General features: G+C 42.0%; 1 long non-coding RNA gene across 2 annotated transcripts in view; it reads left to right on the top strand.

Annotated features, from left to right (window-relative positions):
• LOC138261348 (uncharacterized) overlaps positions 1–13155 on the top strand; it is a 117591-nt gene that overhangs the window by 81809 nt on the left and 22627 nt on the right. Inside the window, exons 2-3 of one of the 2 annotated variants that reach the window (XR_011199085.1) lie at positions 3743–3787; positions 4586–4724. This is a non-coding gene — a long non-coding RNA (uncharacterized lncRNA). Of the gene's footprint in view, positions 1–2800; positions 3788–4585; positions 4725–13155 lie in introns of those variants that run through there. The other variant, XR_011199084.1, reaches the window with a different exon arrangement.

Below are 13155 nucleotides of genomic sequence, written 5' to 3'. Positions count from 1 at the left end.
CAAATGACAAAAGTGCTGCTGCAAGCCTAATAAGCTAAAGGTGCCAAGATCCTGACTTTCATGTGCTATGTTTTGGCAGGAAAAGCCATTGGTAATATCCAAGGTTGTTTTGTATTTTTTTACGCACTATGTTGTTAACTAGTGCTGTGCTGTGTACATTTTGTATTCATAGGTGCGTATGTGACTGTTCAAGTGTCTGTAGTCAAAGACTGTTCTATATGAATGGTTTGGTTTTGCATAAGGGAATAATGAGTTATTCATTGCAGAGAACAGGGCTCAATTACTCTCAGGTACTCAAGTTGTGTGGGAACTTCTCTCACTGGAGCTTTGGCCTCATGTTTAATAGGATATTGGTTTTGATGCTGTGGTGAGGACCTAATGGGTATTACATGTTAAGGGGAATCTTTACCCCACCCTGCAAGGTTGCGGTACAGCGCAGGAGTCTGCGCAGAGCCCAATCAGTGGCATAGGCTTCCTTTACCATGTCTGGAACCAAGACTGAGAAAGAATGCAAAATGAAGGCTTCCTTTACACGTCTGGAAGCAGGACTGAGAAAGAAGACAAAATTACATTTTTCCCATGTGGGAGCTTGCGGACAAATTCAGGTGGCCAATCTTTTTCTGCCAATAGTATATCACAGTTCATTGATTCCCAGAATATTACTTCATTGGTGCACTCTGGGTACCCCTCAATTTAGATATTTAATTTGTAAAATCTGTTGGGTGAAGAGACGTGCCTGTCCGCTGTCTCGATGACAAGATAGTTGTCAGTTGCTGTCACATCCAGATGAGTCATAAGATTCTGACAACATATTGTGACCTATGCTGAGCTGTCTAGCAAAGTCACTGCCCATATCCTGTCTTCAATAATGTTTTCAGCAAGCTGTCATTTTTAATTGAAATCACAGCCACCTTTTTCTTTTTAAATTGGGGCTTTTGTTGAGGAGTTTTGTCCTCCTTTTTGACATAAGCTTCTGAGGAACGGTGTAAGTTCTTGTTCGGCTTCGTGTAGTCACCTCTCGTTTACTTCTTCTTTAATATTGCTTAAAATAACTGAGGACACTGTATCAAAATTGCACATCAGCTTCATCCCCAAGACCAGGGCCGAGCTGCCCAGTGTTCATTTTGAATTTGTCTTAACACTTCCAGTAAATTGGCAAGTGTCAGGGTACTGTGTGTGGTTGTGTAAATTGCGGCTAAGACTCAACCGCAAGTATTACAGTCTTCTATTGAGGTAACCATGGCAAATGGCAAGGGCATTGTGATAATTCTGTATTTGTCTAGGGGTCCATTATGGGGAAACACTGCTTCCAGCTGGTTTGTTTTTTGTGCAATCCAGAATATAATCTCCTACTTCATGGGTGCTTTTCCCAATATTGACTGGTCTTTTTGTGGATTAATTCCCAGAACGGACAATTGATGAACAGCTGGAGCAGCCCTTGCTTGGGGGTTGTTCAAAGTCTGCATCATGAAGTATTACATGTCTATATATTGCTACTAGCTCATTGTTAAGTGTGCGTGCTCAGCTACTGGCATAGCCTGCACATTGGGATGTGGTGTATACGTGCCAAGTGTTGGCCATGTCAGTAATTATTACTTTAAGGACCTAATCTCACGGGTTGTATTACACGTGGAAGGGCGCCATTGAACATGTTTTGATGATCTTGAGAGAGAGTTATCTCTAAGTATTGCTAAGATCGGTACTGCTGTGGTAAGTTTGAAATTCTGTATGCATGAAATGTAAGTGTATATGCATCTGTTTCAGGAAAGGTTTCATTTCATTTTGGGCATTCACAGTGAATGTAATACTGCCCTCTTCTGTTAAGCCATGGGCTTTGGGGTGGCAGCACCTCTGCTTGTAGGTGACTGAGTCACTCCTACACCAGTTGGCAACTGTCGGCCCAACATTCCCGGCTCTCTAGCAGCACCTCACCCAAACCCAAACGGTAAAGGTGATTTGTGGCAGCGTAGCGCATGGAACTCTCAAGACCCTTCAGGAAAATTGTGGTGAACAAGCCTTACTCTTTTCTCTCCACATACAAGTCTCTTACACACACACACATAGGCAAGAAAAAAGATACAGGATAGTTTTCAAAACATTTATTGAAAAGAAAGCAACCTACTATAAAATGCATGAGCTGCAATGATTAGGATAATGCAGAATAATAAAATCAGGATTGTGAAAATCAGAAGCACCAATATGAACGACCCCAAAATATTGTACTGACATGAATATACAATTCCTACTTAGCAACTAATCTCTAGCCCCTAGGAAGAGCATGGCAGTGTAAGCCATAATCTGTCCTTGCAGTGTCCATGAGAAGCACACCCCACCCCGTTACCTTGGTACAAGGTCAGGCATCCAGTCTCCAGATCAAGCTTCGCAGAGACACAAAGGCTGAGGTCGTCTGCAAACTGGCATGCGTGTGGATAGAAAATCATGGCTGGAACCATCTCTAATGCCCTTTGTCCCACAAGATGTGTATATAAGGGACATGTTTTGTTCTTGTACAGAAGCCTGACTCAGATATGTACCTAAGCCCTGGACTGTTTACATAGTCTTATGGCGGCAATACGAAATATTATTCTGTGTGCCTTGCATTCTATTTCTGATAACCCGGGGTAAAAGTACATGATGAAAAACATGTCATCTATGACACTGATAATGCCACTCTGATATAATAGCGACTGATTATGAAAATAAAACATCTCTGCTAAAACAAGCTGTGCTAAAATTAATAAAATTTGATAAATGAAAAACAGAGCATATTATCTGGAAAAAAGGGCAGAGGCCGCAAGCCTAAGCTAAGCCAAATACTGTGCCAAGGCAGAGAACTAAAATGGACCCATGGCAACAGCTCCTTGTGTGGGCTAGTCATCCTGCTGGGACCAGGCTGAGGAAGACGATTCAACAGCCCTTGAAGAAGTTTAGAATGAAGTAAGTAAAAATAATAAAAAAAAATAAACAATTATCCACAGTTGTACTAGACTGTGATGTGGGATGTATTCTGTTTCTTGCCATGCTCTTTTATGGGTTGGAGATGTTTGCCATGTTTTACAACTATTCATTCCTGTCTCATTGATCATTCATTTTATCTTGTAAAGTTGCTTCTCTAGGTTTTGTTGTCTTTGACTCTTCTTCCTTCTTGCCCACCCTTCTCTCCCACTTTGTTTTGCCTAGTATTTCCTTTCACTCAGAAGTACCACCCCTTACACTCTTAACTAGATTTTACACCTGTTTTTTATTTAACTTCACAATGGTGGATTTTGTTCCTCTTTTTTTCACCCCCCCTTTTTTAGGTTCAGTTATGTCCTCTGTGTTCTAGCAGCACAGCTTCCGCTTTCACTTTATGCCTACAAGGCCACCCTTTCATGCACATGGGTAGATAAGCCCCTTTAATAGTCGTGGCGGACCGAAACTTCAAGAGGTGGCCTACAGCTCCTTCCTCCATTTTACCTCAGCTATGCATGTTGGAATGATCATGTTCTTCACTCAAGCACATCAGCCTCTGCGGTTGGTCAGTGTCTTATGCAGGTTTGTTCCTGGGCGAAGATTTCGGGGTCTCCAGCAGTGATCTCCTCTGCTTCCTTTTTTCTCTCTTCCTGTACACGCAAACAGATTCTTGCAACCTTTTTACTGATTTTGTTCACCTTGTAGTCCTTCTACCATATTGCATTCTCAGAGTATTTTGTTTCCTTTTCAAATGTTTTTTTTGCATTTTCCCTTACATGTGGTGATCGAGGTGGACCGGCAGGGCAGTGTCATGGGACTTCACACAAAAAATCAGGTAAGTCTTTGTTACAAATACATGGTCATTGTATTGTCTGCATAAAAATGGGTTTCTTTTTTTTTTTAAAACATCTTTTTATTAAATCAAAGCTCAGTACAGTACAGTAGTAAAGAATATAATCAATTCTGATATCTTGGTCAAGGGTATTAGCCTTCATTCAAACAAGCATGTCTACAGAAGATGTAATGAAAATCATCAAACCTGCTATTTGTACCCTACCCTGTAGCCCACTAGGTAGCTAGTATCCCAATACCACATTCTAGCCCTTCAATAACTCCCCCTAGGTGCCTAGACCCCTCCCTCTACAGTCCTCTGTATCGTCCCCATTGCACCCATATTTTGTCAAATTTCTTGGGGCAGCCCCTACCACGGTAGACTACCCGCTCGGCATGAGGACACCAGTCCATGTTTCTCTCCCAGCTTTGGACGGTCAGTGGCTCTGACGCCCCTCAGGACCGGCAACTTTCCATTTGGCCACCCCCGCTGCGAGTGTCAACCTAGTCTTTTGATGTTTCAACCAGGTTTCTTCCCCTGAGATCTGGAGTATTAGCCATCGAGGCTCCTGAGCAACCCCGAATCTCGTGAAAAATGGGGTTCTTTACCTCATTTTAGAGGACAATGGATCAATATTTTCATGTGTAGAGCATATTTGGAAGGATACCAAGAAACCTGCATTGTTGTCAGTTACATAGAGGCTCTCCAGCCTTGAAAACATACACAGAAAACAGTACTTACCTGGTTCTCTTGTTACTGAAAAGTTATCCTATTAATTACATTGCTCCTATTTCATTACAGTGGTAAAGAGACAAGTGATGAGAGACCTTGCAGTGGCCGTCCCTTATGATTGAATGCCTTGGTCATCATGGCTTGGCACCCACTATTTGAAATACTGTGCTCATTGATAGCGGCACAAACAGCTTATCAACTCTGTGAGGTAAGCTCAAAACTTTAAAGACATTTCAAATAGAGGCACATATGATCACTCCCAGAAATTAGGTGGTCTGGCGCTCCATGTGACATTGGTCTTAACGTGAAGATCCCTACAGCCTTTGGGTGATAGTTTACAGTCAGTAACTATCAGTAAAGTGTTTATACTTACTGCATTCTAGCAGATCATTTACAGTATTGTCAGTTACCCAATTACACAGGAAGTGAACAACTAAAGATTAAAAAAGCCAGTTTAAACCTGTTTTCTTTCTGCCACAGAAATTCAATAGAGAGATCCTTTGACTTTGGTAATAATAATATGTGTTTTTAAGATTGCAGAAAAAATGGTTGCAAAGGTCTGGACCCGTTTACTACAATTTATGATCTGTTATGCAGGCACATTCACCTATAATGGATCAGAATATTCATTTAAGAGCTAATATTAAGCCTTTAACATGAGACTACCCAGATGGAAGAATAGTGGCATAATGGTGTTTAGCTTAATAATTTTGTGAAAACAGCTTCTGACCACGCTGCTCACCTGAACAGCTAAAGTAATGTTCAAAATAAAATAAGCCTCTACTTTCTCAGCCGTGTAAAAAGAGGAAGAGAATGAACAAAAAAGGATGCGGGGGTCAAAGGATGAAAGACCATTTGACTATTAGTAGCAAAGATGATCACCTCGGTGTTATCAGAAGAAGGATGAATGACTACTGAGAGGTCCTTGAAAACATAGAAGAGAAGTGCCAGATAAGCACTATTAATTGGAAGGGATGGACATTGTGAAATTCTGCATGATCATGAAATATCAAGCAAAATGGCCAGCTTGAATCTGATGAGCTAAGAAAACTGAAACCATGGGATGTCCTGTAACGGAGACACATGCATCTGTGAACATCCTATCCTACAGCACATGGTGAGTCACAGAATATACAATGATAGAAGGGTTGAACATGACAATGAGAACACAAACATTCTTATCCACTATACTGAGAGGATCATCCAAATGTGGAGCAAAATAGTCTTAGGACCAAGCTTAAGCAATTGCATGAGGTTTGAAAGAAACGTTCAAGTAAGATCTGCACCTATAAGTCACAATTATCACAAACCCACCCTGGGTCCAGTCAGGCTCGTTTGTAAAACCTTAGCTCCACCATGAGTAGCTGTGGCCTTGAGCAGTCAGGCTTTAACAAAGGAACAATTGCAAAGCATTTAGAAGTAACACAATAATTGAACAAGGAAGAAACGGGGCACAAAGGAAATCCAATAACAATTTAAAAACATATTTTTTTGAATTTTTAAGATACAAAAAAGGAACAATATCCACTGGAGGGTTCCAGAGATATAGATTTCCAAACAGATCGTAAATCACTGTATTTCACTAAAAATCCAAACAAATATTGTCAACTACGGTGGTTGTCGGTTAATTTGAAATCTTTGGAAAACGTTTCATAAAGTTGTATTTGGATACTCCAGCCCACTTTGGATGACCAGCTCTGGTGTGGAGCAAGCCACAGGGGCCAGGAAGGCTTAGCAACACAGTTATCTTTCAGGCAAGACAGTCTCTGGTTCAGTACCAGGCTCTGTCAGCAAGCTCCCACAGATATCAATGCAGTGCTCCTGATGCAAGGGATATAGGATGCTGAGGATGCTGGTCTGGTCAGTGGGGATATTCTTGGGACTACCTCTCAGTCCACAATCTTGGCTGGCTGACTTTAGCCACAGAGGTTGATGTCCCTCGAAGTACTAGTAAAGTCCAGCCAAAAACCAGATGCTTCTGGTCTGTGATCACAGCAAAACCGCAGGTTTTTTTAAACTGTGGCTAGTGTTCATCTTGGGTGACCAAACTGCATTTTGATGACTCTCCCAGGTCCAGCAGACTTGAGTTCATACTTTTGAGTGTCAGGGTTTGGTCTCTTGGGCTGCTCTTCATCTGTCAGCAGCGAACAAACACGTGTGGTTACCAACTTGGCCAAAGCAGCTTCTTCAGCTTTTGTGGCTCTGGAGCTGTAACAGGAAGTCAGCCAACTGACTCTTGGAGGTCACCTCTTCTGACTGGGGCTTGGGGATGATTGTCTTTAAGCAGGGCACCACAGGCTTAGTCCAAGGATCAGAAGGTGCAGTCTAGTCTTTGGTCAGCTTCTCTTTGACAAGTCCAGGGGACAGCATAACAGTCCTTCTTCTGTCCTCTCTTCAGTGCATACGAGATCTGACGTCTGGATGCCAGGGGTGCATCTTTTATGCCCACAGTTTGCCCCTTGGTTATCTGGTGACTATTAGCCAGTAGGTTACCAGGTCCCCTCCCTCCACACAACGACTTCCTGCAATGTGTGGCATCTAGCTATTGCAGTTTGCAATATTCTGAACACTCCCAAGGTGGCAAAACCTTATCTCTCAGCATATGGGGTGGTTACACGCCCATGAGAAACCTGGTTCGGCTACTGCCCTCCACTCTGTCACTGACGCCAACCATCTACCGGAAGAAAAGAGCAGCCCCTCTCCTGTCTACCATTTGCCCTTCAAAGTGGCTTCCCTTTTGGGCTTACATCTTATTTGGCTTTCTCCTAGGGCGAGGGAACCCCTCTTCTAACCACAAGCTTCTATTGTGTCCTTTACTGGGAGTCATTCACAGCTCCCCCCAGGAGGGCAACTGCCCACTGGAAATCTTGGGCAGCAGAGTGGCAACTTTAAAGTTGCCTTTTGCTCAAAAGATACACTTAATTCGACTTGGGCATCACATCATGTTTAATGTAACTGTTTGTTACCTTGAAGTACCAACTTTGGTAGTCCAGTTCAATAGTTAGTACAGCTGAGTTGTCAGAATGTAGCTCTGTCCTTGCCAATGGGGTTACTATTCCTTCCACAGTAAAAATGACAATTTGGGGTTTTTACTGTTAGGACATATAAAAGTACATGCCCTACCTTTTAAAATAGACCATCCTGCCTTAGCGTTCAATAGGCCTTTCTTAGGGGTGACATATACATTAAAAAGGGAGGGCTGGACTTTGTCTTTAGTTTAAATGGCAAAGTTGAGTTAGCAGTTTAAAACTGCTCTATCGGTCTGCAGTGGTAGGCGGGGAGGCTAGGAGACATGTTTTACTTTGTCACACTCAGGGTGGCACAAGTGCTGCAGTACATGAAGAACACTTTTAATGACAGGCCCTGTGTACCCCTAGTACTATATACTAGGGACTTATAAGTAAATTAACATGCCAATTGGATATAAGCCAATCAAATATATACTTTTAAGGGTCAGAGCACTGGCCCTGAGGTCGGGTTAGCAGGCCTTAGTGGACTATCAGAGTGGAAAAACCAGCAGCATCAGTCTGGAAATTGGTGAGAATGCAAAAAGACATGTTTCCTTACAATTTTCCACAAAGGAAATAGAGATATCAAAAGGAGGCAGAACTTCAAATAAAATATATTTCTTTAGCTTTAGTGTTGATATGTTAGCATATCTTGCGAGAATTTCTGTTGCAGTCATTTATATTCCACTCTTTAATTAGTGTGTTTCATCTCCTAGTGCAAAGGTGAGCCAAAGTGCAGAGAAAAACTGACATCTAGACTTGTGCTTGGAGCAAGTTCTTTCATTATATATTGTATAGTCTCACAATATAGGTTGAAGGCCCCCGAAAATAAAGTCATAGAATAAAATTAGTTGACGTAGGGCAGCTTGCAATGGAAGGAGCAGAGGTTTTACTTGGGATATAGAAAACCCATGGTAGAATGTTTTTCAGAAGTGGGGTACTAGCAGGAGAAAGAGCTTGATTTATGTTTAGGGGTGATATAAATCATATAGTGGTTTGAAATGACATAATGGAAAGTCATAAATTGGGTAAGAAATGCAACCAAGGTGTACGTTTTTAAGTGTGTAAGGCCTTGCGTGGATTAAACACATTTAATCTCTGCTGTGGTAGTTCTGAAATGTCTTGTGTGACTTTCAAAGAGGAATACTGTAGAGAAATGTGGCATAAGAACAGAAATGCCTGAACTGGCTTAAGAGCATCTGGGAGGCCTGCAATACATTATCCAAACATTTGCTTTGAAATGTCTCCTATGACAGCCAGAGCGCTGAATTGTAGATAAATGGAGCCTAAGCAATACAGAAACCCTTGAATTGTGATAAAGTACACCCACAATACCTGTAAAACATTGTACAAGTTTTTATAGAAACCTCAAGGACCATAAATTCACATCCTTGGAAAGGATCTTGGCTCTCTTTATCCCTTGAAGAAACAACTTGAGTTACACAATTCCTTTAAACCTGAATCATTCACCTCTTAGAAACAGGATCACTGGCCCATACTTTTTTAGGTTCATCAGGGATAAGTGGAATAGTCTTTTCTCTTGGACCGCAAAGAATCTACTTTATCACATTTTTTTATCCGATGCATAATAGCCAAGGTGATAAATAAACACACAACGGTTCATCGCCAATTAACCATTAACTAGACTATTTTGCCAATAAGCTATCAATAAAAATGTGTAACCTCACAAATTGTACCAGAAGGTCAATAGACAGGACCTTCTTGTCCTCTGCACTATTTGTTGGGTGCTAAGGACGTGTAGGTCACGTCCATAAACATAGAGGTGGGACATCCCTCAGCGTGAACACCTCAGGATATCCTGTGGTATTCACTCAACCAGGCAGGGAGTAAAAAGCCTTCCATTCTGTTTGCCTAGATATTGATATTTTTTCTTGATTTGACAAAGTTTGCTGATGTAATTCAACACAATCTCATAAGCTGAAGGAGCCACTCAGCTTCAGCAGCAGGGGGACAAATTGGTGCTCAGGCTATATAGTTTAGCCCCTGAGCACCAATTTAGACAAGTGAGCTGTGACTGGAAAGTGTAGACTGCCTTTACTAGTGACACGTCTTGAGAGTTGATTTCTGCTTGTCAATTGCTTCAGGTGGGTAATTCCTGAGCAGGAATCCATCCACTTGACCACAAGGGTTTTTTGGTCAGATGTAGCATTCCCCTCCTTTCCTGGGGTGGACATGGCTCACTTTTTTTCCCCCAGGCACCCAACAGCCTTTTAGCACATCTGCCAGTGACCCGGTAGCACTACTGGACACCTGGAAAACAATGAAGTTTGAAACCTGCCCCTCTGTGCATAGCAAAACATCAACCACATTAGCTTTAAAAATACCTTTCTGCAGCAGCAGCTGAAAGGCTCACTAGCCAGCAGAGGTTAAAAAAGATGGGGTGAAAGACAGGCCCTGTCTGGCATAAGGGCTCAATTCTGTTGGGTAAATTACTTTTGTTCAGCAGTCAGGGTTGGAATTAGGGATTCAGCTCCTGATCTGCCTTCCGGTGGGGACAGACATGCCACTAGTCAAGAGGGGTATACAAAAAAGATTGATGGAACCTAGCCAAAAAAAGATTGATGGAGTGGGGGCGGACATTTCCTGTCATTAGGCCGCACCCCACCTATTAATGGGGAAAATACCTTTTTGTAGTGTGAAAAGGGAAATAACTGTGATCCTTGGACGTTGACATTGATTTCACCTGATCAAGGCTTTATCCCTTGTGATAGACCCACCTACGCATGCAGGGTACATTTTGTGTCAGATGGCAGGATATTTGCTATTGATCACATGTTCCAGACTTGATAATCATCTCTATTTTTTCTAAAACATTCTTCTGAGAAAGTCACCCTTTCACAATGTTCACCCCCATGTTTCTGACTGGTGCTGGTGGTAAATGACCCTGACTGTGCCTGAACTTTGCTAACCAGGCCCAGGGCCAGTGCTCTGATAAAAAAAAACATATATGGTAATATGTATAATTACAATGGCCCATGACAGACCCCTGTAAGTTCCTAGTATGTAACAGGGAAAGGGGGATTCAAACTACATATAAGTCACTTGTATATAATAGGGCAGGGAGGTTTAGAGGTTTAGTAGATTTCCTGCACTGGAATGTGCACTCCTGTGTTGCCTTCTGTAATTTTTAAAGGCAGCCCCGCTTTGCACAGTCTTTAAAATGTATGCAAATTCCAATTTGGAATTAAAGAAACATACAAAGTGGTAATCTACCTTATTTCTAAATGTACGTCACCTCTAAGGCCTCCCCTACTTAACCCAGGGGTGCGGCGCCATATAACTATAAGCAGGGACATTACAAAAGATGTTTGAAACGCCCTGGGGAGGGAAAAACTGCCCATTTCATTTTCCCCATTCTATATACAGTACTTAGGTCCATAGGTCAACATAGGAATATTTGATATAAGTACAAATATAGCTAGGGAGGAGCTAAATGTGTCATGAAAGGACTCAAAAGATTGGTAATGATAAATCCAACAGCTTGCCACTAATGAATTGATTGATCATAACTAATACAGAAATTAAATTGTAAGATTATATTTTCTGTAAGCCAAAATCCAACCTGCTACTGACCTCTCCTGATTGGTCAGCCTTAACAGGATTAGCCAGGCTGCTTTGATGAGGTGATACGTGGCCTGCACTGATCAGAGGTTATCTGATGGGAGGAGTCCTGCAGCTGCAGAAGCCAGGCCAGGAACCGGGCTGGGTAAATCAAACTGGGCTTCAAAGGAGGAAGGACAGAAAGGAATGCTAGCCAGGCCTACCATCTCGTCCAGTGGACTTTTAAGGAACTGACCACATGCTTTGTTGGAACTGAAGTCTCAAACTTCCAAGGACGTCTCTGGGCTCCTAGATCCTTGAATATTTGTTTTGGACTCTTTAAGACCCAAAGGAAAACTTCTGGAAGATGTTCCAAAAGTTTGGAGAAGATTGGAGAACTTTTGTGAAAAAGCTTCATAAGTGGACCAACCCAATGACGTGAGTCAAGACGACTACGTTCAATCTCAACCCGGCAGGAATTTCAGGTTCGTCCCACTGAAAGTTCTAGAGTGCCAGACTTCCAGGGTTTGATGGGGCCCTCACGGAAAAGCAATCCGGCGACGTTGCGTCAAAATCAGCTTGCAAGAAAAGACCGCACGATGTCGAGAGAGACAGGTTCTAGAAAAGTTTCTAAGTGTAAAGGTAAAATTTTGACCAAGGCCTCCCGCTCAGTGTATTCGACCAGGGCTTCATCGTAGTCAACCTCAATTTGTGACTTGGTCACCGTCTAGCACGACCAGATGTCCCCTTTCTAAACACTAGAAAATACATTATTCGATTAAATCTTTAAATAAAATCATATCTCCGGTTCCCTATATTGGATTGTTGTTGGTTTTGTGTCATTTTAACGAAAAAAGTATTTACTATTTTTATGTATTGGTGTGGGATTTGTATTGTGTGTTGTTTCTTACTTATTTACTGTATTGGTGTATTTAAATGCTTTATATATCTGTATCCTAAGTTAAGCCTGCCTGCTTGTTGTCAAGCTACCAAGGATTGAGCCAGGGGCTGATGCTTTGAGACCTTGACTGGAGCTAACATTGGTCTTACTGCTAGTGGTAGGTGAGTACTTACCCCTACTAATAACCAGCCTCCAACAATTTTATTTAGCATTTCCATTGTAGTAACTCTAAAACTGAGACAGCACAATTTGTGGATCATGCGGAAATACATGAATAGTATGAAAACAGAGTTCCCACTTGCAAAATAGAAACTCATGGTCCTTTGCTAGAATCGCCATCTAAAACATAGTTTTGCTCCATACACAGACCCCAGATTCTCTCTTACTTTTTTAGGCAGACCCCAAACTCGTAAATCTCTATTTCATGGACCATGCACCGGTCCATCCTAGCTTTCTATTTATCCAGACCCAGAGACCCTGTTGCTAACCATGTCTGTGCAATATCCCTTTTCCCATTTACCAGCTCCAACCCCACCAACCTTTTCATATAATTGTTAAGTCTGGCCTCTCCCTTAATATTTAATAGAGGAATGTTCAGTGTAAGGGTAATATCATGTTGTTACAGACAAACATTGTGCAATTTCTGCCAATTACCTCTGAAGTACTCAGCAGCTCTGTACCAAACATCATGTGTTTCTCCCTAACATATTGAACGTGTGGGCGATGATTCAGTGGTATAACACAAAATGCTGGGGCCCCATCCAGAATGTAGAGGGGCCCCTCAGTCTCCAATATTTCACAGATATTCATGGGCCTTGAGTTGATTGGGGGCCCCCAAAAAGGTTGGTGTATGTTATAGCGTTTAGCCATGCTAACTCTTACAGCCTTTTGGTTCCAAAGGCAGGATTTTATTTTTTACATTGTTTTCAAACATTTCATTGAAACTTTGTATGGGATGTTCTGGAGTATGTACACCCTTTGTGGGAGGGCTACCATTTTAAAAAGGCAACTCTTGCCGTAAGTGATATTGTGACTGTTGTCCAATGAGTTGTTTGCTCTTGTTTACAACCAATCGATCCATGTTGCCCTCTCATGTTGACACACAGATACCAACTGCCACTACGGTTATAGAGACCTGTGAAGCCCAATCCCCCTTGCATACGGTTCAG

This window comes from Pleurodeles waltl, chromosome 10 (assembly GCF_031143425.1).
Source record: "Pleurodeles waltl isolate 20211129_DDA chromosome 10, aPleWal1.hap1.20221129, whole genome shotgun sequence".
Classification (NCBI taxonomy): Eukaryota; Metazoa; Chordata; class Amphibia; order Caudata; family Salamandridae; genus Pleurodeles; species Pleurodeles waltl.
Note: the sequence above shows the minus strand (reverse complement) of the source record. Positions and strands in the feature narration are given on the sequence as shown.